Source organism: Trichosurus vulpecula, chromosome 2 (genome assembly GCF_011100635.1).
Source record: "Trichosurus vulpecula isolate mTriVul1 chromosome 2, mTriVul1.pri, whole genome shotgun sequence".
Taxonomy (NCBI): domain Eukaryota; kingdom Metazoa; phylum Chordata; class Mammalia; order Diprotodontia; family Phalangeridae; genus Trichosurus; species Trichosurus vulpecula.
This window is the reverse complement of record NC_050574.1, coordinates 272,795,573-272,821,219: the sequence shown is the minus strand read 5'-3', so window position 1 is coordinate 272,821,219 and position 25,647 is coordinate 272,795,573. Positions and strand designations below refer to the sequence as shown.

General features: G+C 40.0%; 1 pseudogene; it reads right to left on the bottom strand.

Annotated features, from left to right (window-relative positions):
• Positions 1 to 203: 203 nt before the first annotated feature.
• The window catches only part of LOC118837008, a 39,664-nt pseudogene continuing 14,220 nt past the window's right edge, over positions 204 to 25,647 (bottom strand).

Here is a 25,647-nt window from a genome sequence, read left to right as displayed (position 1 = left end):
ATTAAGCCTGCTTGCCTCAGTTTCCTCATCTGTAAGATGAGCTGAAGAAGGAAATGGCAAAACCGCTCCAGTATCTCTGCCCAGAAAGCCTCAAATGGGGTCACGAAGAGTCGGACACGACTGAAAAACTAACAAACAACAGGGAGCATATGGGCATCTTTTGCTGCCATCTACTGGATCTATGAGGAACTGCAGCTGCTTGACTAGATGGGGTGTCTATCAGTACTTTTGTTCCTGGCATTATGGCTGTTCCCCTTTTGAAAGCCCTTCCTTAGTTTCCTTTGTTTCTGAGGAAAGCAATCAGCCCAGGCAGTGCTTACTCAGGATTCTAGGGCATAGTTAACCCTCACCATTTTATTGGTAGCAGCAGCATCTGACTCAGAGATGTTTGTATTCACGATTGCTTGGAGAGGTTAAGTGTAAACATTATGTGACTTGGGCTTTTTTCTTCAGCAAGGTCACAGGCACACAGCAGGGCAGATTCAATTGAAATGGGTTTCTGCTCACTGCATACCGTAGCGCTGGCCTTTCACTTTGGGGTGGGTTCTGTCTCCACCTTCTCTCCAGAGATCTCTAACCGCACATCAGTCATGGATCTGAGTCTATGAATCATGCTGAGTTTGATGGCACCTGGACAGCATATTTCGGTTTGTGGCTATGTTAGTGTCAGGTTCCTTCTCTGTCATCCCTTCCCCCCCTAGAATTGTTTTCTTGAACAAGTCCTAATTTCAAAGTACTTTTGCTCTTGAAAGAGCAATTCTAAACCTCCTGGGACATTGGGTTCACTCTGCCCTTCCAGGTGACACTGAAGATCCGAGCCCTTCTGAGAGTCCTCTGTGATTTCAGTGCCTTCTGTAAGATGTCTTTCCTGGCTGCCCACTTGAATTGGGGTAGCATTTATTTAAAGAAAAAGGGACTGCTTGGCTATAAGAGTAAGACATGAATAAATTTATGAATGGGCTCACTGGAATCCAGGGAAGGGAAGTCTGTTTCAATATTGACATTGTCCTCAGCAATATGGAGATGGTAAGCAGCAATGTTGCCATTGGACATGGGCTCTCATCCTTTGCTTACTAATAAAGATGATCAGGCCATGCACCTAGGTATGTGCTATGGCCACAACTGTCACTGGCAGCCATCTGTCTTGGATTGTGTACAGTAGAAGGTAGACATAAATATTTTGGGTATCATGGCCCCTAAATGACCCTTATCATCAAACTTTGAATACTCATTTAAAAAGATTATTCAGAGAATAATTTAAATGAATATTAATTTAAAGTTAATTTTTGAAGTTAAAAAATTTAACTATTCATTTAAATGAATACTCATTTAAAAAGATTATTCAGCTGGGGTGGGGAGTATCTTAGGTTTACAGAGACCTGACTCTTCTCCAGCTTTTTGAAGACTTTTGAAGTCTTTTTTTTTTTCCAAACAGTGAGTCAAGTTGCTCTGTTAAATAAGAAGTGTTTCTTCATTTACTTGATATATTAGTGCATTTTGTCATTTTGAAGTCAATAGTTTGGATATCTTCTGATACCAAAATCCAAACACAAAGTACTGTCAATAGACTGGGCATTGACATAGACTTGAGTTTCTACATTGATTCTTGGCATATCTGAGCCACTACCTTCAGTCATCAAAGGTGGGTGAAACTTTTCCATCATCACATCATGTTGAATCAGGACCATCTCACAAATCCCCATCTTATCATGGATTACATAGGTTTAACAGATATGTGCCAGGATGATCAAGCAGAGCTATTCTTAATGGAGGCCAATTTCATTAAAAGCCTATTTTCTCCTCTTCATATTATTTCACAGGACCACTAGAATCCTCCAGTTAGGTGGTGGAAGGAGAATCAATAGCTGAGTCAGGCTCTCCTTTGCACTTTCTCAGGCTTGCTCCCTGCCCTCTGTCAGGAGCCCATTCCCTTAACCCTTACTGCCTGAGCTATGGCTCAGATGTTCAAGGTATGTGCCTGCTTTTCCTCATGTCATCCCCAAACCAATTCTAATCCACCTCAGCTGGCTTCACTGGCTTCTTAGACTTATTTTATCTCACTTTGCTTCCCTCCTTTGCCCCGATATCATTTAATTTTTTTCTTTATGGGGGAGGAATGTTACATACTCCTGTTAGATTGTAAATATCTTAAAGGTAGTAATGAATGGTGTTATTTATCTTCTCTTTATAAGAGAACTCATCCCATGGAGCATGCACTTAGCTTTCCTGGCTGCTTTCAGCCAATCAAACATGCTTACTCAGTCCTAAAGTATTCAGATGCTTTGGGGGTGACAAAGCAACCCCCTTACTGGCAAATGGTTAAAGGATCTTTAAGAGGGAGTCACCTTCCCTTAGCATCTCTCTTCTCTTCCTGTCTACAAATCTGGACTATTCAAGCCTATCCATTGAAGGGTAGGCTTGAAGGTCATAGAAGTGGTGAACTGTGAGCACATGGAATCTATAGCATATAGTGCGCTTAGGAGAGTTTGAGTCCAGGCTCTGAACCCCCAGCTTCCTTTTCTGAGTTTTTTTGTTCCTAAGAATAGGTGATCAAACTATAATCTTGGGGTTACAGAATCCAGTCTTGAAGGTAAACTTGTGAGGTTGGAAAACCTGTTTCCCTTGGTCAGACCTGTTAGGTATCAAAGTGAGGCTCTGTATTCAAGAGAATGACCACCAGCAGGGTGAAGAACTCTCCTTCCAGTCTAGTCTGCCAGAAGTCATGGATCTGGAGGGATTTGTTTGGACAGCAAAAGGGCAGCCAAGGTGAAATACTAATTTAGCTTTCCAACAAAATGCTTTATGTAAAGATGGATTTAACTCTAAACCTCCTGGTAGCATATAGTAGTAGTTAGGTTACTATATCCTGTTTAAAGTTTTTGTCTGGTTTTGTTTTCTGGTTTATGTTTTAGCCAATGAACATTTTTGAGTCTTCCTGTAAAGTATTTCTTTTATGTGGAGGAAATAAATAGCTGTCCCACACCTGATTTACACTGCACATTGGGTACCTTTCTACTCTTCTCTCAACCCCCTTTTAAGGAGATCCTAGACATTAACCACATTTTAGCTTTAAGTAAATCTTAGCTGGGGCTCTTGGGTAGGAGTTTAAAGAGGCAAAATATGTGAGAAAAGGAGGCTAATCTTTCTCATCAGAGGCTCTTACAGAACTGAGATATATTGCCTTATGAGTGGGTCCAAAGCAGAGGGGCCCTTTCATGGTCTGTGCCTGATTCAGGGTGATCCTCTAGTTAAGTCTTGTACTGAAATGAAATGAGACATCTGTAGGTCATTCAAGAGTTATCAGAAGGAGGTTTATTTAGTCATAGTAGGGGAAGGATATTCAACAAGCTTACTCAGAGTGTGCTCAGTAAGGAACCCATGTTGATTCAGATGTGTACATCTTTCTGGTTTGGGTCATTTTGTTGTTCCACAGGATAAAGTCTCAGAGAGGCAGCCAGAGCCCTTTGTGACCCTTTGTACTCAGGCAACAAGGAAGCCCCATCAACAGACTGAACCAGTCTCTGGAGCCAATCAAGTCTCAAGAAAGCTTTCAGCATCTCTTAAAGAAAAGAATTATCCTGGTTTGTGTAGCGTTGGGCCTCAGGAAAAATTAACCTCACCATTTTGACAGAGGCCTAGAAGATATTGCTTCTTTCATAGGTCCCTGAGGCAAGAGTGAGAGTGCTCCAGCCCTGTGGTTCCAAGAACAAATGAATAATCGCCACATTTGTAAAAGGTTACTTTGTAGCAAATTGCTCTACACCACCCCACTCCCTCCACCCCCACCCCTGCTCCTTTTTTGTAGAAACAAGTTACTTGAATGTTTCATATACTATCAGTCCTTGAATAGTTGGGTTGAATGCATGGTCTTACCACTTGCTACCAGCCCAATTTACCAATAGGAAGTGGAGAAACTGGTGGGTGTAAAGAAGAGCAACCTACCTTTGGGCTTCAAGCCTTCCATCTCCTGCTATGCTTATCCCTTGAGGAAGAAGAAAGTGGGTGGGAAACAGGTCTTATTTCTCCTGCTATGCATGTTTAACCTCTATATCCTTCTGTGCCCTTTTCCTGCCTCACATCCACCCTTTGGAAGGAAGAAGAGTAGTGAAGCAGTGCCTCCCATCAGGATGTCTGACCCTCCCATCTCACACTCTTCTTGTCTCCAGCTTCCATGGGGAAGAGTGGTCCCCTCCACTCAATGATGAACATTCTCATGCCTGACCATCCCATTCTCATACCTTATACATCCCAGTGATTCTGAACCCCTATAGATCATCTTCTAAACCCCACTCCCTATCCTTATCGTCTGATTCCTTATTCTCATCCCCCTCAATTCTCCCACCCCAAAGTTTCAACCAAACACCATCCAGCCCTTCCACTGTGCCCTTTCAAATGCCTGTTCCATAGGCAACAAATTCCCTTCATTCTTAAGCTTTTCATTTCTCTTTCCTTCCATCTTCTAGCCATTACTGAAACCTGGCTCCTCCCAGGTGAAATCGCCTCCCTGACTACCCTTCCCAATACTAGCTGCACCTCCATTCATTCTTCCTGGTTCACTGGTCAATGTGGGGGTGTTAGGATACTTCCTTATTGTCACTTCCAGGATGTCCCCCTACCTCCATCAGTAACCTCTCTTACTTTCAGGTTCATACTAGTGATATATACTACCCAATCAAAATCCTAGGAGTTGTTATCTACAAACCTCCAGGTCTTTCCCCTTCCCTCCTCAATGAGTTCAATACATGACTCACAATTTTGCTCTTCTCTACATCTCTTGCACTCATACTAGGAGAGTTCATCATACACATCGACTTTTCCTCAAACTTCCTAACCATTCAGTTCCTCGACCTACTCACTTTCCATGTCTTACTCCTCCACTCCACCTCAGCCGTACACAAAAATACTCATACTCTTGATCTTGCCATCACCCACAAATGCATCACCTTCAAGTTCAAGAATCACAAAACCCTCTTATCCAATCAAACCTATTGGCTTTTCACCTCTCTCTCTGTCTTCCCATACAAAACCCTACTCTTTACTTGCACTGTGATCTCCAATCCCTTGATCCCTTAATTCTCTCCCAGGTCACTCTCTCATCTCTTTCCCATCCTGAGCCCTTTGTGAACCAATTAAACTCTACACTCTCTTCTTCTCTTGAATCCTTTGCCCCAATTATTTATCACTGATTATTCCCTGCCAAACCTCAGCCTTAGACCACTCCCACCATTTGTTACATTTGTTCCTACACATGTGTTGCTGAACTTGGGTAGAGAAAACCATGTATAAGTTCTGACTAGATCCACTACAAATTTATGTAACACAGTCTCAACTGGGATCTCACCACTGCTAGCCAAGCCAACTAGACCTCTCTAATCGACTAACTATCCCACTCTCCATAGCAGCTCATCCAAACCTTTTCATCCCTCCTCAAACACCCGATGACTCTCTCTTCCTCTCATCTCAGTTTATATCCATACCTCATATTTTATCCACAAAAATAAGGCCACTTGCCATGAGCTCCTTCTTCTCTCCTCTTCCCTTATCATTCAGATGTCTTCTGTCACTATCTCCTCCTTTACCCTATGCTACATGATGAAGTTACAAGACTAACTAACCCCTCTACATGTTCAAGTGATCCTTTTCCATCCCATCTACTCCAACAGTTTACTCCCTTTGTCATCCCAACTCTATCACTTATTTTAATCTTTCCCTGTCTACTGGTGCATTCCCTACTGCTTACAAACATGCCCATGTCTCCCCATCTTGAAAAAAAACCCTCACTTGATCCTCCCATCCCCACTAATTATCATCTTTTATCTCTTCTTCCCTTTGTAGCTAAACTCCTTGCAAAGGCCATCTACAATAGGTGTCTCCACCTTCTCTCCCCTCACTCTCTTCTTTATCTCTTAAAATCTGGCTTTTGATCTTATCATTTCACCAAAACTTCTTTCTCCAAAGTTATTAATGATCTCATAGTTGTCAAGTCCAATGGCCTTTTGTCAATCCTCATTCTCTTTGACCTCTCTGCAGCTTTTCCTCCTGTTAACAGCTCTCTCCTCCTTGATATTCTCTTCTTTCTAGGTTTTGGGATACCACTCTCTCCTGGTTCTCCTCCTGCCTATCTAACTGCTCCCAATCTGTCTCCTTTGCTGCATCCTCATCCAGATCACACACTCTATAGAGATCTCTCAGGTTTTTTTTCCTGAGTCTTTTCTCCTCCCTCTATACTACTTTCCTTGATGACCTCATCAGCTCCTACCGATTTAATTATCATCTCTGATTCTCAACTTTACCTATTCTGACCCAACTTCTCTGCTAACATCTCCAACTGCCTTTCAGACATTTCAAACTGGATGTCCAGTAGACAACTGTGTTGGTAAGCAAAATGGGTTCTTAGCACTTAGTTCAACAAGTGCCCTTGAAGAGTTTGGCTTTTGTTTGCTTTGAGTAATTCAGTGTATTTCATTGAGTCTTACTAAGTGCTAAGCCCCAGGCTCTAACCCCTATTAGGTGTTAACCTAACCTATGTGGATGTGAACCTCCCAGGGTCCTAAGGGGAGGGGCTAACTCAAGAGCCAATCATAGCAGCCTAAGTTCTGGTCATTCAGATGACGTTTGATGACGTCTGAAGCCCTATAAGAAGAGAGGACAGAGCCATTTGTGCAGGGCTCTCGCTTGAGATGGTGTTGATGCGGAGACTCCAGGCAGCTGTAGCTAAGGGCCCTCCAGCTTGTAACCTGGATGCTGAGACTTTATTAAACTCTGGTAACTAGGTATTGGGATTTGAATCAGACAAGGTCTGTCTGTCGATGTTTGTAATTTGTTTATATTTTTTTCTGAAGTTCGGGGTGCTGCCTTTTTCCCCTGAACTAAGTGAATGATATTTGTATGCTGAATTAAAGTAAGCTTGTCAACCCCTTAACCGTGCTTTCCTTAGTTAAGTAGATCAAAAGAAGCTGTGCTTTGGCAGCTTTCTGGGTGCTGGCTGTTGGTAGATCTTACACCCCCACAACAGCTGCTAGCCAGATTGTTGAAACAACAACTTAAACTCAACATGGCCCAATCAGAACTCTGCATCTTTTCCCTGACCAACCTCCCACCCCCATCCTCCACCCCAATTCCCTATTACTAGAGAGGGCAACATCATCCTCCAAGTCCTTCAGGCTCACAACTTAGTGGTTCTCCTGAACAACTCATTATCTCTCTCCCCCATATCCAAGCTATTTCCAAAACCTGTCGATTTTATGTTTACAACAACTCTCAGATAGGCTCCGTGCTTTCCCCTGAAATGCTCATCACTCCAGTGCAGGGCCTTACCTCACACCTAGATTATTGCAACAGCCTGATGGTGGGTCTGCCTGTCCCAAGTCTCTCTCCACTCCAACCCACATACCATCCAGTCACCAAAGTGATTTGCCTAGTCTTACCATGTTACCTGCTACTCAATAAACTCCAGTGGCTCCCTATTGCCTATAGGATCACTGGCATTCAAAGCTCTACCTTATCAGTCTTCTTATGCCTGACTCCTGCCACATACATTTTGATTCATTAACTTTGGTGGCCTCCTGAATATTCTGTGAACAACGCACTCCAGGCGTGTTCCCTGATTGTCCCCAATAATGCTCTCCTCCCTCAACTCCACCTACTGACTTCTCTAGCTTCCTTTAAGTCTCAACAAAAATCCCATCTTTTACAGGAAGACTTCCCCTCTGTTAGTGATTTTCCGTTGATTCTGTATATAGATTGCTTTGCATATATTTGTTTACATGTTATCTCAGACTCCCATTAGACTGTAAGTTCTGAGTGTAGGGATGATCTTCTTTTGCCTCTTTTTGTATCCCTAACACTTAACACAGTAGCTAGCATATAATATGTATTGAGTAAATGTTTATTGATTGATTATTTGAGGGAATTTGTTTTGTTTGACTATACATATTTGTTATAAGGGATGTGTTTTTCTTTTTCTCCCCCCATCCTCACTACAATGGATTAGTGGGTAGGGGAGAGAAAATAGACTTCTGTTAATTAAAAAAATTAGAATTAAAATTAAATTAATTAATTAAATTAGAAAATAAAAAAAATATTTTTTAAAAAATTAAAAGGGTCAAAGAAAGTGAATATAATTTGAAATATATACCAATAAAACAAATTCTACACAAATATCTTTAACCACTAATATCAGAGTTGATAAAAAGTCATTTTACTGTCTCTGCCAACAAGAGGTAAAGAAAATGAGTTTGAGTACCGTTTTCTGTTTTGGCCCCTGGCTGGTGAAAGTTCTAAAAAGTGATGGTGCTGGATTTGCAGTCATGTGAAAAACCTGGGTTCAAATTCTCTTTTACTGGGGCAAAATAGAGACTGGGTTTGAAATCAGAGATTATGGGTTTGACTTTCCAGCTTACTACCTGTATGGTCTCAGACAAGCCCTTTAACTTCTTCAGGGTATAGATTCCTCATCTGAAAAATGAATGCATTGGACCAGATGACTTTTGAGATTCCTTCTGGATCTAAATCTCAATCAATAAACATTTATTAAGTACCTACTATGTGCCAAATACTATGCTAACTGTTGGTTATATAATCCTATGACGTTCACTGATGTTTAATCATGTTGTCATGTTCAGTCACTTCAGTTGTGTCTGACTCTTTGTGAGCCCATTTGAGGTTTTCTTGGCAGAGATACTACAGTGGTTTGCCATTTTCTTCTCCGGCTCATTTTACAGATGAGGAAACTGAGGCAAAAAGGGCTAAGTGACTTGTCCAGGGTCACGCAGCTAGTAAGTATCTGAGACCAGATTTGAACTCATGAACATCAGTCTTCCTGATTCCAAGCCTTATCTACTATGTTACCTAGCAGCCCTACCCAATGTTAAACTTTGACTACAAAAGGTTTAATGTGAAAAGATTTAGTAGCCTAGACTTTTGCCCAAATGTAATTTCAGGCTGATTTCAAGCAGGCATAAATACATTTATAACTTTTCTTCAGCAACCTCAAGAGGGCCTATCCCTATACCTTTCAGCTTCTTTATGTCACCTCCATAATACGGGGTTGTGGTTCCTGCTAAATGGCTTGCCAGCTTGTTATGTGACTGATCACAGCCCAGGGCAGCACTGCAGGAAGGTACTCAGAGAGTTTAGTTCTGAAACTATCCATTAAGACAGGAATAAAAAGTCGACATTATCCACATCATTAGTTTATGCCATAAAGTGTGATTAGCTTTCAAAATGTATCGGAAATGGATTTCACTGAAATGACAAATTCTTATGATGTTTATGTTCTGCCTGGCCTGAATCAACTTAAGTAACAGAAAAGAACCAGCCCATCTCACCAATAATCATCAAAGCTAAATATGTCTCTGGATTAGAATGGGTTTGTGGATGTAGTTGAGCAATGGTTTGATTCACACAGTACAGACTTTCTCTTAATGACTGACCATTTCTACAGCACACTTTTCTGAGAGGTGGGAGGGTGTGGTGGGGAGAAAAAAGAAAGCGAACTGGCCTGTTAATAAGATAACACTTCTTTAACATTTAAAAAAAGAAAAAGAATATCCGTGCTGAGGAACTTTGAAAAATAGGAATAAAAGATGGCCTCAGGGAGATGGATGATCAAACAACACACATTTAAACGACATGCCATCAATCAACAAACATTTGGGTTTTTTAAATTTTTTCAGGCGGTTGGGGGGGAAGTCAGGGAAATTGAGGTTAAGTGACTTGCCCAACAAACATTTGTTAAGAAGCTACTGTGGATACACTGTGCTAAGCACTAGAGATGTAAAGGTAAAAGGGAAATAGTCCCTGCCCTCTCGGGGCTTACATTCTGATGGAGATGAAATATGTATTTATAGAGGTAAAGGAAAGTGCATATGTTAAGATTAAAGGGGATGGTCACATGGTGAGGGTGAGGGATGACAAGGGTGCAGCCAGAGCACTACACTGATACCCTCCTGATGTCAGGAGAAAGTGAAGAGGTCTCCAGCAGTTTGAGTGGACCCCCTGTGGCTTACTTATAGGAAGAAATGGACAAGAATCTCTTAGACTGCATAGGCATGGATGGGGTTTGATCTTTGAATGGAATGTCCAACCAATGAGATCAGATTTATTTGAAAACCTGAGTTATGTCAGACAATAAGGGTCAGGTGTAGATATCTAGATTCTTTTCCATTTTTAGAGAGGGAATGGTTTTTTTATGCAGTGGTGAGAGCATCTCCAGAATGTTCTCTTCCCAGAGTATAGGTAGTGTTGTGGTCAGTCAGTCAATAAACATTTATTAAGCACCTACTATGTGCTAGACACTGTTAAATGCTGGGGATACAAAGAACAGCAAAAGAAGCATGTGTAGAATAAATTTACATATACATATATGTGTATATATACATGTAAGTGTATGTACATGTGTATCTATATACATAGATACATGTGTGTATGTATACACACACACACACACACACACACACACACACATATATATATATAAAGAGAGAGAGAGAAAGAGATACACACACCTATTTTTGTCTAATGGTAGCCATCTCTGGGGCAGGGGGTAGGAAAGGGAAGAAAAAAAGGGGAAAAACCAGAAATTTATATAACTTTGTTGTACATTTGGAAGGAATAGCAAGGTGTACATGGTAGATTTGCCGTTTCATATGTAATCATCTTTTTATTGTACTGTGTTATGCTTTGTTCCATGAATTGAAAATAAAATACAATTTTAAAAAATAATCCTTGTTGTCAACGAGTTCGCAGTCTAATGGGGATGACAACATGAAAAGAACAACACACAAGTAAGACAGATTTGCGATGAATTGGGGAGTGGAATAATCTCAAAGAGAAGGCACTAAGGTTAAGGAAGTTGGGGAAAGGCCTCTTGCAGCAGGTGAGACATTAGCTGAGACTTGAGGGAAGCCGGCAATGTTAGGAGGTGGAGATGAGGAGGGAAAAGCATGGAGGACAGCCAGTGCTTGAGTCAGGAGAGGGAGTGCACGCCACAGAGAACAGCATGTAAGCTGCTGTTGCTGGATAGCAGAGTAGGTGGAGGGGAGGAAGCAAGGGGACAGCTTATAAGAATAGGACTAGAAGAAAACTGGATGTAGAGTCAGAAGAGGTGGGCGGAATCCCAGCTCTGCTCCTTACTACCTATGAGCACATCACTTAATTCTTAGGCGTCTTGGCTTTCCTCCTCTGTAAATGGAGGGATTGACCCAGATGACCTCAGAGATCTCTTTCTGCTCTAGCTTGGTAATTCTAAGTATTTTTTGATTATATGGTTTCTTATATGCCTTCTGATTCTGAAGTGTATGATCTTATGACCTTAACTGATTCTACTAGGCAGCATTTTAAGCCCCTGCTCTATGGGACTGGAAACTGCCTAACTGAGCTTCATGCTAAAGGTTGACAGGTCCCATTTATCCACATTATCACTTTGAGATGAAGCCAGAGGGCCATTAGCTCTCAGTTCCCTGAGATCTGCAGGTGGTCCTTTCCATAGCCACAAAACAAGTATTCTCCAGTATCATATGGAAGGATTGGAGATAATCTTACAGCTATCATTAGGGCTGGCCTGCACTCTTGACTAGGTTATTGTGTTCACTCCTGGGGCTTTGTAATTTAACTCATTTATGGGAAGAGCTGCTAAATTTTGCTGAACAGAAGTTGTATTGAATTTTTACAACTACCTGCACCCATGCTTTACAGGGCATAGTGAACTTGGTTCTAGAGAAGAACAAAGGGAGGATTAAGGGATTAGACAGGAATATCATGGAGGAATGTTTAAAACCCAGAAATAAGGGAACAAATGTGGAAAAGTGGCTTTTAGTTTATGATTGGTTAAATAATGTACTAGGCCAATAACTGGCCTCAGTACCCTGAAATCATTTGTTTGGCTCTTTTGTCCATATAATCCAAAGGAGCTATTTGTAGCCATGAAAAGTATTCAAGGAATGTAACTGGGTTCTGCTAATTTCTATGCATTAGCATTCAATAAAACTTATGTATTACCAGTGTTTTACTTCAATTTGGTGGTGTAGAAGTGCCAGCTCACTTCCAATCAATCAATCAACCAACGAGTACAGATCAAGTACTCGTTACATTCCAGACCCTGTGCTAGGCACTGAGGACACAAGTATAAAGAATAAAACCATCCCTACTCACATTCTAATCAGGGAAACAAGAAGTATGTGTGTGTGTGTGAGCGTGCACACACGCGCACCTGTGTATGTATATGTATATGTATATATGTATACATACACATACATACATCCATACACATACAAGCACACATATACATATAATTTGTGTGCATATATATACACATATATGTATAGATATAGAAATAGATGTAGCATGTCAAAAGTAAATACATATATATGTATACATACAAACATGTATACATGCATACACACACATATATATGTACACATATAATTTTAGGGATATAGTTTTATTTTTATATTGCCTTTCCTCTTCTTTCATCCCAGTGAGATAGCCTTTATAACAAAGAATTTAAAAAAAAACTAAAAGAGGAAGAACAAAAATAAATTCAGCAAATTTCAATCAATATATCAAAAAAGTTGACATCATGTGCAATATTCCACTCTTGTAAACCCATTGGTGGGCCCCCTACTTTTTCAAAGGAGTGGAGGATCAGGGATCTTCTCATATCTTTTCTTTTGGTGAGTTTTTTTTTTAAATTTCACAAAATTCATTTTGTGTGTGTATGTGTGTGCGTGTGTCTCTCTGTGTGTGTTTTTGTTGTTCTTTCCATTTCCATTGTTATCGATGTATATATTGTCCTCCTGGTTCTGCATACTTCACTTCACATCAGTTCATAAGTCTCCATGTTTCTCTGTATTAATCAAATTTGTCATTTCTTACAGAATGGTAATACTCGATTTTTTTCTTTTTAAAATACATTTTATTTTTTAATTTATGAAATAAAACAAGCATTTCTATAACATAGTATAATTTTTTTTAAAAAAGAATTGCACATGAAACTGCAAATCTATTGTGTATAACTTACTATTTCTTTTAAACATGCAACAAAGTTATCATGTAAATTTCTTTTTTCTTCTTTTTTCTTCCCTCCTCCCCCTGCTCTAGAGATGGCTACCATTAGATGCAAATAGGTATGTATATGTAAATATGTGTGTATATATATATATATATATATATAAATTCCTCTATACATACTTTTATAATAATCAAAATAACTTATTCACTCAGTCATTCTTAAAACAATATTGATGTTATTATATATAATATTCTCTTGGTTCTGCTCATTCTGCTCTTCATAATTTTGTGCAGGTCTTTCCATGTTTTTCTAGGATCATTGAGCTCATTTCTTTTTAAAAAAATTTGTTTATTTTTAGTTTACAACATTCATTTCTACAAGCTTTTGAGTTTTAAATTTTAGTTTTAAATTTTCTCCCCCACACTTCTCTTCTCCCTCCCTAAGACAGGATGCAATCTCATATAGGATTGAGCTCATTTCTTATAGCACAGTAGTATTTCACCACAATCATATAAGACAATTTGTTCAGCCATTCCCCAATTGATGGGCATCCTTGCAATTTCCAGTTCTTTGCCACCACAAAGAGAGCTGTTATAAGCTTCTAAAAATATATAGATTCTTTTCCTTTTCCCCTAGTCAGCTTTGGAAATGGACCTAATAGTGGCATTACCCTAGTAGGGTATAGGTAGTTTAATAATTCTTTGGGCATAATTCCAGATTGCTCTCCAAAATGGTTGGCTCAGCTCACAGATCCACCAGTGTCCTAATTTTTCCATATCCCCTCCAATATTTGTTGCTTTCTCCTTAAATCATTTTAGCCAATCTGGTAGGTGTAAAATTATATCTCAAGGTTGTTTTAATTTGCATTTCTCTAATCAATAATGACATAGAGCATGTCTTCATATGACGATAAATTGTTTTGATTTCTTTATTGGAAAACTGCCTGTTCACATCCTTTCACCATTTTTATCAATTGGGAAATGGCTCACATTCTTGTAGATTTGACAAAGTTCTTTTTAGATATGAGACCCTTATCTGAGAAACCATCTACAAAATTTTTCCCCAGTGTTCTACCCTTCTTCCGTTCTTGCCTACATTTGTTTTATTTGTACAAAACCTGTTTTAATTTAACATAATCAAAATTATCCATTTTACACCTAACTTTGCTCTCTATTTCTTGTTTATCCATAAATTGTTCACCTTTCCATTAGTCTGATAAGTAATATGTTCCATGTTCTAATTTTCTTGTAATCTCTCTCTTTGTATCTAGGAGATGTACCCATCTTAGTAAATGGTATGACATACTGGACTATGCCCAGTTTTTGCCATACTTCTTTCCAGTTTTCCCAACAATTTTTACCAAATAATGAGTTCTTATCCCAAAATCTTAAGTCTTTACATTTGTCAAATACAGGGTTATTATGTTTATTTGCTGCTGCAGATTGTTTGCCTATTCTGCTCCATTGATCTTCCTTTCTATTTCTTAGTTGGTACTAGTAATTTTTTAAAACTCCTAAACCTCCTTCCTTCACATTTTTTTTCATTATTTCCTTTGATATTCTTGGTGTTTTGTTCTTCTAAATGAATTTTATCATTATTTTTTCTAATTCAGTAAAATAATTTTTGGTAATTTGATTGAGATTGATTGAATATATACATTACTTTGGGTAAAATTGTCATTTTTCTTATATTGGCCCTGCCTACCCATGAAAAAATAATATTTCTCCAATTATTTAAATCTGATTTTATTTGTATGAAAAGGTCTTTTAAAACAATTTTGTTTATATACTCTCTTAAATTCACCATGTTTAGCCATTCCTGAATTATCAGCCATCTACTTTGTTCCCAGTTCCCAGTTTCCAGTTCTCTGCTACCTAAGAGGTACCCAGTACCTCTGCTACTAAAAGTGCTGCTATAAATATTTTGGTGCATATGGATCCTTTCCTTTTGTCAATAATCTTCTCAGGGTATATGATAAATGGTGGAAATCTTTTGAATAAGTACATTTTAGCCACTTTATTTGCATAATTCTATTTTTTCCAAGATGTATGTACTGATTCACAGATCTGTCAATGACACATTATTCTGCCTGTCTTTCCACAATCCCTCCAATGTTGACTATTCCCATCTTTAGCCATCTCAAAGAGTAGTTGTTAATGATACAATGTATGTGGGACAGGAGGTCTCCAGTGGAAGTTATCAAATTTGAAGATGACACATCTGGGAACAATAGCTCACATACAAGAAGACAGAGCTGGGAGCTAAAAGGATCTTGGCAACTTAGGGTATTAGGCTGAATACAATAAGGTAAAATTCAGTAGGGAGAAATATGTTTTATTCTTGCACACAAAAAAAAAATCACTCAATGAATATAAAATGGGGGGGTGGGTAATGTGGGATTTGCTGGAGCCAACTCAAACCAGTTCAAAAGAGCTGATTGTTAAATTTTTCAGTGTGAACATTTACATCTTGAAAATTGACAAATGCTACAAATCAAGACTTGATTTATTGTTTTGTTGATTTTCTAGATTTAAGAAAGTGATGGACAACATATTAATAAGGAGTTTAAAGTTAAAACTGTGCCATGGTTACATTCCGCGCCCCCCCCCCCCCCCACCAAGAATTGGTTGTTAAACATTTACCAGCACACCACTGATAGGAATCACTACTGTAACATACCCCAAAAGTGATCATGGAGTATTCACTTGAAGACCACCAAGGAAGAGGTACCTGTGACTTCTCAAGTCAATCAGTTCCACTTTGGGACAACTCTGATTGTTAGGAAGCTTTCTCTAACATCCATTTTGAACATACCTCTTTGCTTCTTCTACTCAGAGCTCCTGGTTCTGCCCTCGGGAGCCAAAAGTAGCAAATCTAATCCCTCCTTCAAATGTTCAAACACACATTTTCTGCCCCTTTGAACATTTTCTCCTGTAATTTAAACATGTCTAGTTTCTTCAACCTAACTTCATATGTCTTAGGCTCAAGTACCTGCACCATATTGGTTACTCTCCTCTGAATCTTTTCCAATTTATCAATGTTCTTCCTGAATCATGATGCCCAAAAGTGAACATGATAGTCCAAATGAAGTCTGAGGAGGGTTGAATATAATGGGACTATCACTTCCCTGTTTCTGGAAGTTATGTCTCTCCTAATAAAACCCAAGGTCATATTAGCTTTTTTGGTTTCCATAGTAAGACTGCTGAATTAGATCGAGCAGGAAATTGCTATGTATCCATGCCTCTCCCATGTTATATTTTTATTTTTTTTTACTGAAGTGCATGACTTTACAGTTATCTCTACTGAATTTCATCTTATTAGATTCATCTCAATGTTTTAGTCTGTTAAACTCTTTTTGGGTTCTGACTCTGTCACCCAGCATGTTAGCTCTCTCTACCAACTTTGTTTCATCTACAATTTGATGGCCATGCAATGGATACCTTCGTTCAAATCATTGATGGCCTTTGTCAACTGGACCGAACTAGCCTCTAACCTTTGAATGGCCAGAGCTGAACAGAGCGGGCTAGAGAGAGAAGAGTCAGGAATCAAACAGAAGTTTAACTTCAAAGCGAGAGAAATGGCTTGCAAGCAAGGAGGCAAATTAGATACATGTGCCAGGGCCCTGCCTCTAGTAGGGGGACCTGCTTTAGTGTGTTACTTATACCAATGGCTACACAGTGAGCTCTAGCCTTCATAATGAGACAAGTTTGATTCATAGCAGGGCTTCATGACCAGAACATGTCTAGTGTTTCTTAGAGTCAGAAGGACATGAGCTCAGATCTGGCCTCAGACACTTACTAGCTGTGTGATCCTGGGCAAGTCACTTAACTCTGCCTTAGTTTCCTCATCCGTAAAATGAGCTGGAGAAGGAAAGAGTAAACCACTCCAGAATCTTTGCCAAGATGGAATCATGGGGATTCATAACTGAAATGACTCAACAACAGCAACGCTTCCCCACCATCTCTCTTTGCCCTGTCCCATAGAACCTTTCTTTATTTTTTTTTAATGCAATTTATTTATTTAACATATTTGGTTTTCAGCATTGATTTTCACAACATTTTGAATTACAAATTTTCTCCCCATTTCTACCCTCCCCCCCACTCCAAGATGGCTTATATTCTGGTTGCCCTGTTCCCCAGTCAGCCCTCCCCTCTATCATCCCCCTCCCCTCTCATCCCCTTTTCCCTTCCTTTCTTGTAGGGCAAGATAAATTTCTACGCCCCATTGCCTGTGTATCTTATTTTTTAGTTGCATACAAAAACTTTTTTTGTTTTTGAACATCTGATTTTAAAACTTTGAGTTCCAAATTCTCTTCCCTCTTCCCTTCCCACCCACCCTCCCTAAGAAGTTGAGCAATTCAACCTAGGCCACACATGTATTATTATGTATAACCCTTCCACAATACTCATGTTGTGAAAGGCTAACTACATTTTGCTCCTTCCCAACCCATCCCGCTTTATTGAATTTTCTCCCTTGACCCTGTCCCCTTTCCAAAGTGTTTGTTTTGATTACCTCCACCCCCATCTGCCCTCCCCTCCATCATCCCCCTGCCTTTTATTTTTTTTTTCTTCCTCCCTCTTCTTTCCTGTGGGGTAAGATACCCAACTGAGTATGTATTGTATTCCCCCTCAGGCCAAATCTGATGAGAGCAAGGTTCACTCATTCCCCCCTCACCTGCCCTCTCCCCTCCTCCCATAGAACTGCTTCCTCTTGCCACCTTTATGCGAGATAATCCACCCCATTCTATCTCTCCCTATCTCCCTCTCTCAGATAGTTACTCTCTCATCCCTTAATTTCATTTTATTTCTTTTAGATATCTTCCCTTCATCTTCAACTCACCCTGTGTCTGCTCTCTCTCTTTTACATATATATATATATATATATATAAAAACACATATATACATATATATACATATACATACACATACATACATATACACATAGATATATACATAACAACACATTCACTTATATATATACATAAACATATATATATATATATATATATATATATATATATATATATATATATATATATATACATGCATATTCCCTTCAACTACCCTAATACTGAGGTCTCATGAATCATACTCATCATCTTTCCATGTAGGAATGTAAACAAAACAGTTCAACTTTAGTAAGTCCCTTGCAATTTCCGTTTCTTGATTAACTTTTCATGCTTCTCTTGATTCCTGTGTTTGAAAGTCAAATTTTCTATTCAGTTCTGGTCTTTTCACTGAGAAAGCTTGAAAGTCCTCTATTTTATTGAAACTCCATATTTTGCCTTGGAACATGATACTCAGTTTTGCTGGATAGGTGATTCTAGGTTTTAATCCTAGCTCCATTGACCTCCGGAATATCGCATTCCAAGCCCTTCGATCTCTTAATGTAGACGCTGCCAGATCTTGGGTTATTCTGATTGGGTTTCCACAATACTCAAATTGTTTCTTTCTGGCTGCTTGCAATATTTTCTCCTTCATCTGCCAGCTCTGGAATTTGGCGACAATATTCCTAGGAGATTTCTTTTTGGGATCTATTTGAGGAGGCGATCGATGGATTCTTTCAATTTCTATTTTGCCCTGTGGCTCTAGAATATCAGGGCAGTTCTCCTTGATAATTTCCTGAAAGATGGTATCTAGGCTCTTTTTTTGATCATGGCTTTCAGGTAGTCCAATAATTTTTAAATTATCTCTCCTGGATCTATTTTCCAGGTCAGTGGTTTTTCCAAGGAGATATTTCACATTGTCTTCCATTTTTTCATTCCTCTGGTTCTGTTTTATAACATCCTGATTTCTCATAAAGTCACTAGCTTCCACTTGCTCCAATCTAATTTTTAAAGTAGTATTTTCTTCCGTGGTCTTTTGGACCTCCTTTTCCATTTGGCTAATTCTGCCTTTCAAGGCATTCTTCTCCTCATTGGCTTTTTGGAGCTCTTTTGCCATTTGAGTTAGTCTGTTTTTTAAGGTGTTGTTTTCTTCAGTGTATTTTTCAGTATTTTTTTGGGTCCCCTTTAGCAAGTCATTGACTTGTTTTTCATGGTTTTCTCGCATCCTTCTCATTTCTCTTCCCAATTTTTCCTCTACTTCTCTAACTTGCTTTTCCAACTCCTTTTTGAGTTCTTCTATGGCCTGGGGCCAGTTCATGTTTTTCTTGGAGGCTTTGGTTGTAGGCTCTATGACTTTGTTGTCTTCTTTAGGCTGTATGTTTTGGTCTTCTTTGTCACCAAAGAAAGAATCCAAAGTCTGAGACTGAATCTGGGCGCGTTTTCGCTGCCTGGCCATATTCCCAACCAACTAACTTGACCCTTAGTTTTTCAGTGGGGTATGACTGCTTGTAGACTAACAAGTTCTATGTTCTACGTTTGGGGGGGAGGTGCCAGCTCTGTAGAGCCGCACTCCTCCTTCCCCAAGGACCCCCAGTCTAGGCTGGGCTTAGATCTTCAGCAGGCTGTTGCGCTCCTGCTCTGATCCGCCACTTAATTCCTCCCACCAGGTGGGCCTGGAGCCGGAAGTAACAACAGCTGTGGCTGCCCCACCTCCACTGCCCCCGGGGCTGGAAGCCGAACCGCGAACTCCTTCCACTCCCACAGCTTTTCCCACTAACCTTCTCCGCAGTCTTTGGTGTTTGTGGGTCGAGGGGTCTGGTAACTGCCGCAGCTCACATATTCAGGGCGCTAGGGCCCCCTGCGCCCGGCTTCTGGTCTGGATCATCCACGCCGCTCAGGCTGGGCTCTGCTCCACTCCGTTCCCAGCTCCCAGCTCCGTGTGGAATAGACCTCCCCCAGAGACCATCCAGGCTGTCCTGGGCTGGAGCCCTGCTTCCCTCTGCTGTTCTGTGGGTTCTGCCGTTCTAGAATTGGTTCAGAGTCATTTTTATAGGTTTTTGGAGGGACTCGGGTACGGAGCTCACTCTAGTCCGTGCTTACCAGCCGCCATCTTGGCTCCGCCCCCCAGAACCTTTCTTTATAATAAAGAAAAATAGTAAAGTAAAGCAAAACCAACTGACACAGTCTGATAGAGTATACATTATTCTGCCCCCATAGTCTACCACCTCTTTACCTAAAGGAGAAACTTGCATTTCATCATAAGTACTCTGAAACCAAGATTGGCCGTTGTCCTCAATGTGACTTCTGATGTATTTTAGTGTTATTTCATTTATGTGGTAGCCAACATGAATGTTTTTAACCTCATTTTGCTTTATTCAGTATCACTTCATGTATGCCTTTCTTTGTTTCTCTTAATTCCTCATAGTCATTTTAATAGTGAAATATTACTCTATTATATTGACATGCTGTAATTTATTTGCTATAATTCCCTATTCAATAGGCACCAACTTTTCTTTCTTTCTTTTTTTTGTTTTGAATATTTTATCCTATACATCCAAGTTCTTTTTTTGGACCAAAGAAGTCTAAAACTTAGAAGTCTGCCTTCACCCTGGCTAATAGAAGTTGTTTGTAAAGAACAGATAACTGTAATCTGGAGCTTGTCAGGTCAGCTTTCCCATCCTCATCAGTGACTCTTTATCAAATACCTATTATGTACCCAGCACTGAAGAAAGCTCGAGAGTGTGGAGGAGAGATGCTCCCAGCCCCACAAGCAGTGTCTAGTCTAAAGAACCAGTTAAGACGTGAAGAATTACAGAATATTAAAGTGGGAAGAAATTCAGAGAGGCAGCGTGGTATAGGGGAATGAATGATGAACTCACAGTTATAAAGACCTGAGACTGAAGCCTACCTCAAAGACTTAGAAGTGGTGTGACCTTGGGCAAGTTACTTAACATCTCTCAGACTGTTTCCTCACCTGCAAAATGGGGATAATATTAGCTCTTACCTCCCAGGTTGTTGTGAGGATCAAATGAGATAATTTATGGAAAATGCTTTGCAAATCTTAAACACGAATATAAATGTGAGCTATTATTATTACCTAGTCCAATGCCTTCATTTTATCTGTAAAGAAATTCTAACCTGGAGAGTGGCAATGAATTCTCAAGCGTGGTAAAAAGAGCTGGAAGTAGAGCCTAGATCTTCAGGGTCTGAGTCTAGCACTCTCTCCTCTCCGTTATGCATAGGGTACGTCCACCTAAGTGGTGGTTGATTGTTCATTATGTTCTGGTTTGACCAATCTTTAACAATAAAATTATCATCATAACTGTCAGTCTGGCTATATGTCTATCTGGAAGAGTGAGGGGCTATCGCCCAATGGGTAAGGAGCGGGCTACAAGAGCCAAGCGATGGGGGTGGGGTACTTACCTTAGTACGACAACCCACCTTGATATTGGGCTTTAAGTGTACAAAGAGAATTTCATATATTACCTCCCTTGATTGTCATCACACCCCCCAAAAAACCTGGTTCTACAGGTATTTATTATGTCCGTTTTATAGATAAAGAAACAGGAACTTGAAGAGGTTACACATCTTGCTCATTAGAGTCCTACAACTGCTGAGTGTTGGAGATCTTTCCCGCTCTAAGTATGGTACCAAAAATATGTCCAAATGTCTTTCTTTTGGATCCAGGAAATGATATCAGGGTAGTAATTTAGGAAAAAATTGATTTAGACCAGGGAGGGGCTTTAGAAACCATTTGGTTCAAATTCATTGTATAGTACAGAAACTGAGGTCCCAAGGAGATTAAGTGACTTGTCCAAGGTAATACAGCTACTTAAGTGGCAGAGCAGAGATTTGAACCCAGGACCTCTGATTCCCAAAATAGCACTCATTTCAATGAAACACATGTCTTCATCATGATGAAGTACTCATGACACTGGCACGTGAGCATGTTCAGTATATTCCTAGGGCTTCTTCCTCCTTCCTACTGCCAGATTGAAGTTGTCCTCATATCCAGGTCTTGAGTCACTTGGGAAAATGGGTTGTTGTCATGCTATTGTTGTTCAGTCGTGTTTGAGCCTTCATGACCCCATGGACCATACTGTCCATGGGGTTTCCTTGGCAAAGATACTGGAGTGGTTTGCCATTTTCTTCTCCAGTGAATTAAGGCAAACAGAGTTTAAATAACTCATACAGCAAGCTAAGTATCCGAGCCTACTGCACCACTTAGCTGCTTCCTAGTCAAATAGAGAAAGCAAGTCTGGTGACTTTGCACAGCCCTCTCTCACTTAAATCTAGTTCACTTTTATGTCATGGTATCTCACCTCCCTGATGTCATGGTCCCCTCTGAGAACAAAGGACAAACAAAAACCTCTGTGAGTAGAAAACAGGAGTTGCCCCACTGGGGACCCAACCGGAACTGGCCAGTAGGGCAATACAGTGTTTTCTTTCTTTGTTCCTTCCTTCCTCCCCCCTTCCTCCTTTCTTTTTCTTTCTTTCTTTCTTCCTTCCTTCCGTAGCCAGAATGGACTTTGTTTTCTTTGAATGACTCAACTTGCCTCGTTGAGCTTCCCTGGACGCTGGGGCTTGCTCTTCCGGGGCAGGACCAGAGCTTCCTGTGTGATGAGTCGTGGGGCTGGCTGAGGGGAAGTATGTTAACGTGGTCTACGCTAGGGGGAAGGGCCAAGTCAAGAACCAATCGGCCCTGGTCGTTCAGGCGGCACTTGATGATGCCAAAAACTCTATAAGAGGGGAGAGGACGGCTTGAAGATCCTCCTTTCCTTTTCCGGTTGGAGCCAGAGACACCTACAGCCGAAGCTGAGCTGCCGGTAGCAGAGCTGACTAGAGGCTAGTGGGTAATCTTCTTACCGTAGAGGGGAAGCATGTATACGATTTTGCCTTATACCATCTCGCTTCTCTGTGGCCTCCTGGTTACTCTTGTAAGGCGGACTTATTGCGCCTGGAAGCTTTTGATGAAAATATCAAAATGGGGACGCTGGTTTGTGGGCTTGTTATTGTGGGGTGTAAATACATGCTTTAGTTCTCCTGCCTTCTGCCTAGAGAATTCCTTATATCCTGCGGTTCCGGACCTTTTAGGCACATACGAGATTCTCTTTGAAATCATAAATTCTGCCTTCCTAATATACCTTCCTTCCTTCCTTTCTTCCTTTCTTTCTTTTTCTTTCTTTCTTTCTTTCTTTTTCTTTCTGCCTTTCTTCCTTCTTTTATTCCTTCCTTCCTTAATGCCTTCCTTCCTTCCTGCCTTCCTGCCTTCCTTCCTCTCTCTCTCTCTCTCTCTCTCTCCCTTTCTTTCTTTCCCAGATTGATTTTTTACTAGATAAAGAAGCCATTCTCTGCCTCATTTCTTACCTAACCTTAATCACTGAATGGGTGTTGATTCATTCAAACTGAGACCCATTAAAGACCTTAGTTAAACAGGGTCTCCCAATGCATCCTGGGCTATCTCCAGTTGTCCTGATCTATATCTCACCGCTGGACAGAGATGACTTTGGAGCAAAGAGTGAGGCTGGTGACCTTGCACAGCCCTCCCTTACTTAAATCCAATTCACTTGCACATCATGGCATCACCTCCCTCATGTCATGGTCCTTTTTGAGAACAAAGGACAAACAACAAGAAAGAAGACAGAGGTTAAGTGACTTGCCCAAGTTCACACAGCTAGTAAGGGTCTGAGGCTGGATTTGAATTCAAGTTTTCCTGACTCCAGGCCCACTCCTCTATTCACTGAGTCATCTAGCTGCCCTGGGAAAGCGGGTAAAAATGACAAATGGTGAGGAAGGAGGGTTTTTTTCTTGACTCCATCACCTTGTTTTTTTGTGCCTCACATTTGTTCGGTGCCTCTCTGGCATTAACTAGAAATACCTTTCCATTTCTTCCCACAGAAATTCCCTTAAATTCCAAGCATGTAAGAAATATTTTAAATATATCCCTATAAATGCTTTATTGTTTATTACTGCAGCTGAATGCCATGTAATACAGTCTGTTTATTGCTATTTTAACCAGCTTGACAGCATTCAGTCTAAGAGAAGACGCAGTTAGAGAAGGGGTCAAAGGAGTGAGAAGTCTCTGAAGAAATCAGAGATCAGGGGAAAGTTGGTTATTTCAATTAATAAGTCAATCTATAGGGATTTATTGAGCACTTACTGTATATGACCAGGCTTGGAGATGCAGAAGAAACATAAATTTCATCTGTGCCCTTGAGGTACCCGTCATAATCTTGTGAGGGAGACAGGATTAACACACATGAAATAATGATAGAACAAACCCAGAGAGTGTATAATTAAGTTCTAAACTGTGTGATGTAGATGGTGAGAGTTACAGGAGTTCACAGAAGGGATAGACCAGCACAAGCTATTGCACTTCATGGAAGATGTGGGGCCTCAGCTGGGCCTTGCAGGATAATCGAGAGATAGAAGCCATTTCAGGGAGAGGGCAGAGCACAGGCAGAGCTAGAGAAGTGGGAATCAAGATGGCATGTGTAGGGAATGGGAAAGTAAGAAGATCAAGTGTGGCATCTGAATAATAAACCACTGTAATACCTGTGCATTGTCTAATTCGGTTCTCCCAGCCACTCCACATGGGGGTAAGGCTGTTATTAGTCTCCCCCTTTTATAGATGAAGAAACTGACACTCAGAGAAATTAAGTGATTTGGCTAAGATCATACAGCTAATTAGTGGCTGAGCTAGGATTTGAAAGGAAACTACCTTCCACTGGGATGACCTGGGATGACCCTTTACCTTTATGGTCCTTAATTTTCTCATCTGTAAAATGTAGCCGTTGGACTTAATCATCTCTAAAGTTCCTTTACAATTCTAAATCCACAATGCTGTGTTATACTAACTTTACATTTAATTTTCATAGCCTTCCACAAAGTCTTCAAGTCAGAGGATGATTGCAGAATTCTTTTTATTTCTCTTTGCCTGGAGCAACTAGAGAGAGATGTGGGATGCAATGGCATAGTGTGGGCTCAGAGCTATTAAAAAACAAAACAAGAGTGTCTTCTTCCTCTCCTTCTCCTACTCACTCTTCTCCTCTCCCCTCCCTCCTTCTTTTCCTTTCTTCCTTCCTCCCTCCCCCCCCCGCCCCTCTCTCCCTCTCTCTTTCTCTCTCTCCCTTCCTCTCTCTCTCTCCTCTCTCCCTGTGTCTCTGTCTGTCTGTATCTTCCTCCCTCCCTCTCTCCCTTCCTTCTTTTCTTTCTTTCTTTCTTGACTGAGTTGCTAATTACATAGTAATACTGACGCAGATAGTGCTTCAATTTTGTTTTAAGTTCTGAATTTAAGAAATTTGAAATAAATTGAGCATTTCTATATATACTTAGTACAACTGAAGAAAATTATTTTATGTGAAACTGCAAGCTTCTATTATGTACAGTGTATTTTTTCTTTTAAATGTATTGTTTAAATGTATATTTAGATATAAATATAAATTTAATTAATATATTTTACATGAAACTTTAAGAATATGTTTCAATGACTCTTTTTTCTTTCTTTTCTTCAAAAAAAATTTTTTTGCTACCTGTATTGTATATGTCTGAAAATGTCATTCTGTGTCTTAGGTCCATCAACTCTCTGTTAGGAAGTAGGTAGTCTGTTTCATTACCATTCTTCTGGAATTATGGTTAATCACTACATTGACCAGAGTTCTTAATTCTTTCAAAGTTGTTTTTCTTTATAATGCTGTTATTGTATAACTTCTCCTGATTCTGTTCACTTTACATCAATTCATAGAGTCTTCCCAAGTTTTTCTGAAACTGCTTATTTAATTCTTATAACTTAATAATATTCAATTGCAAT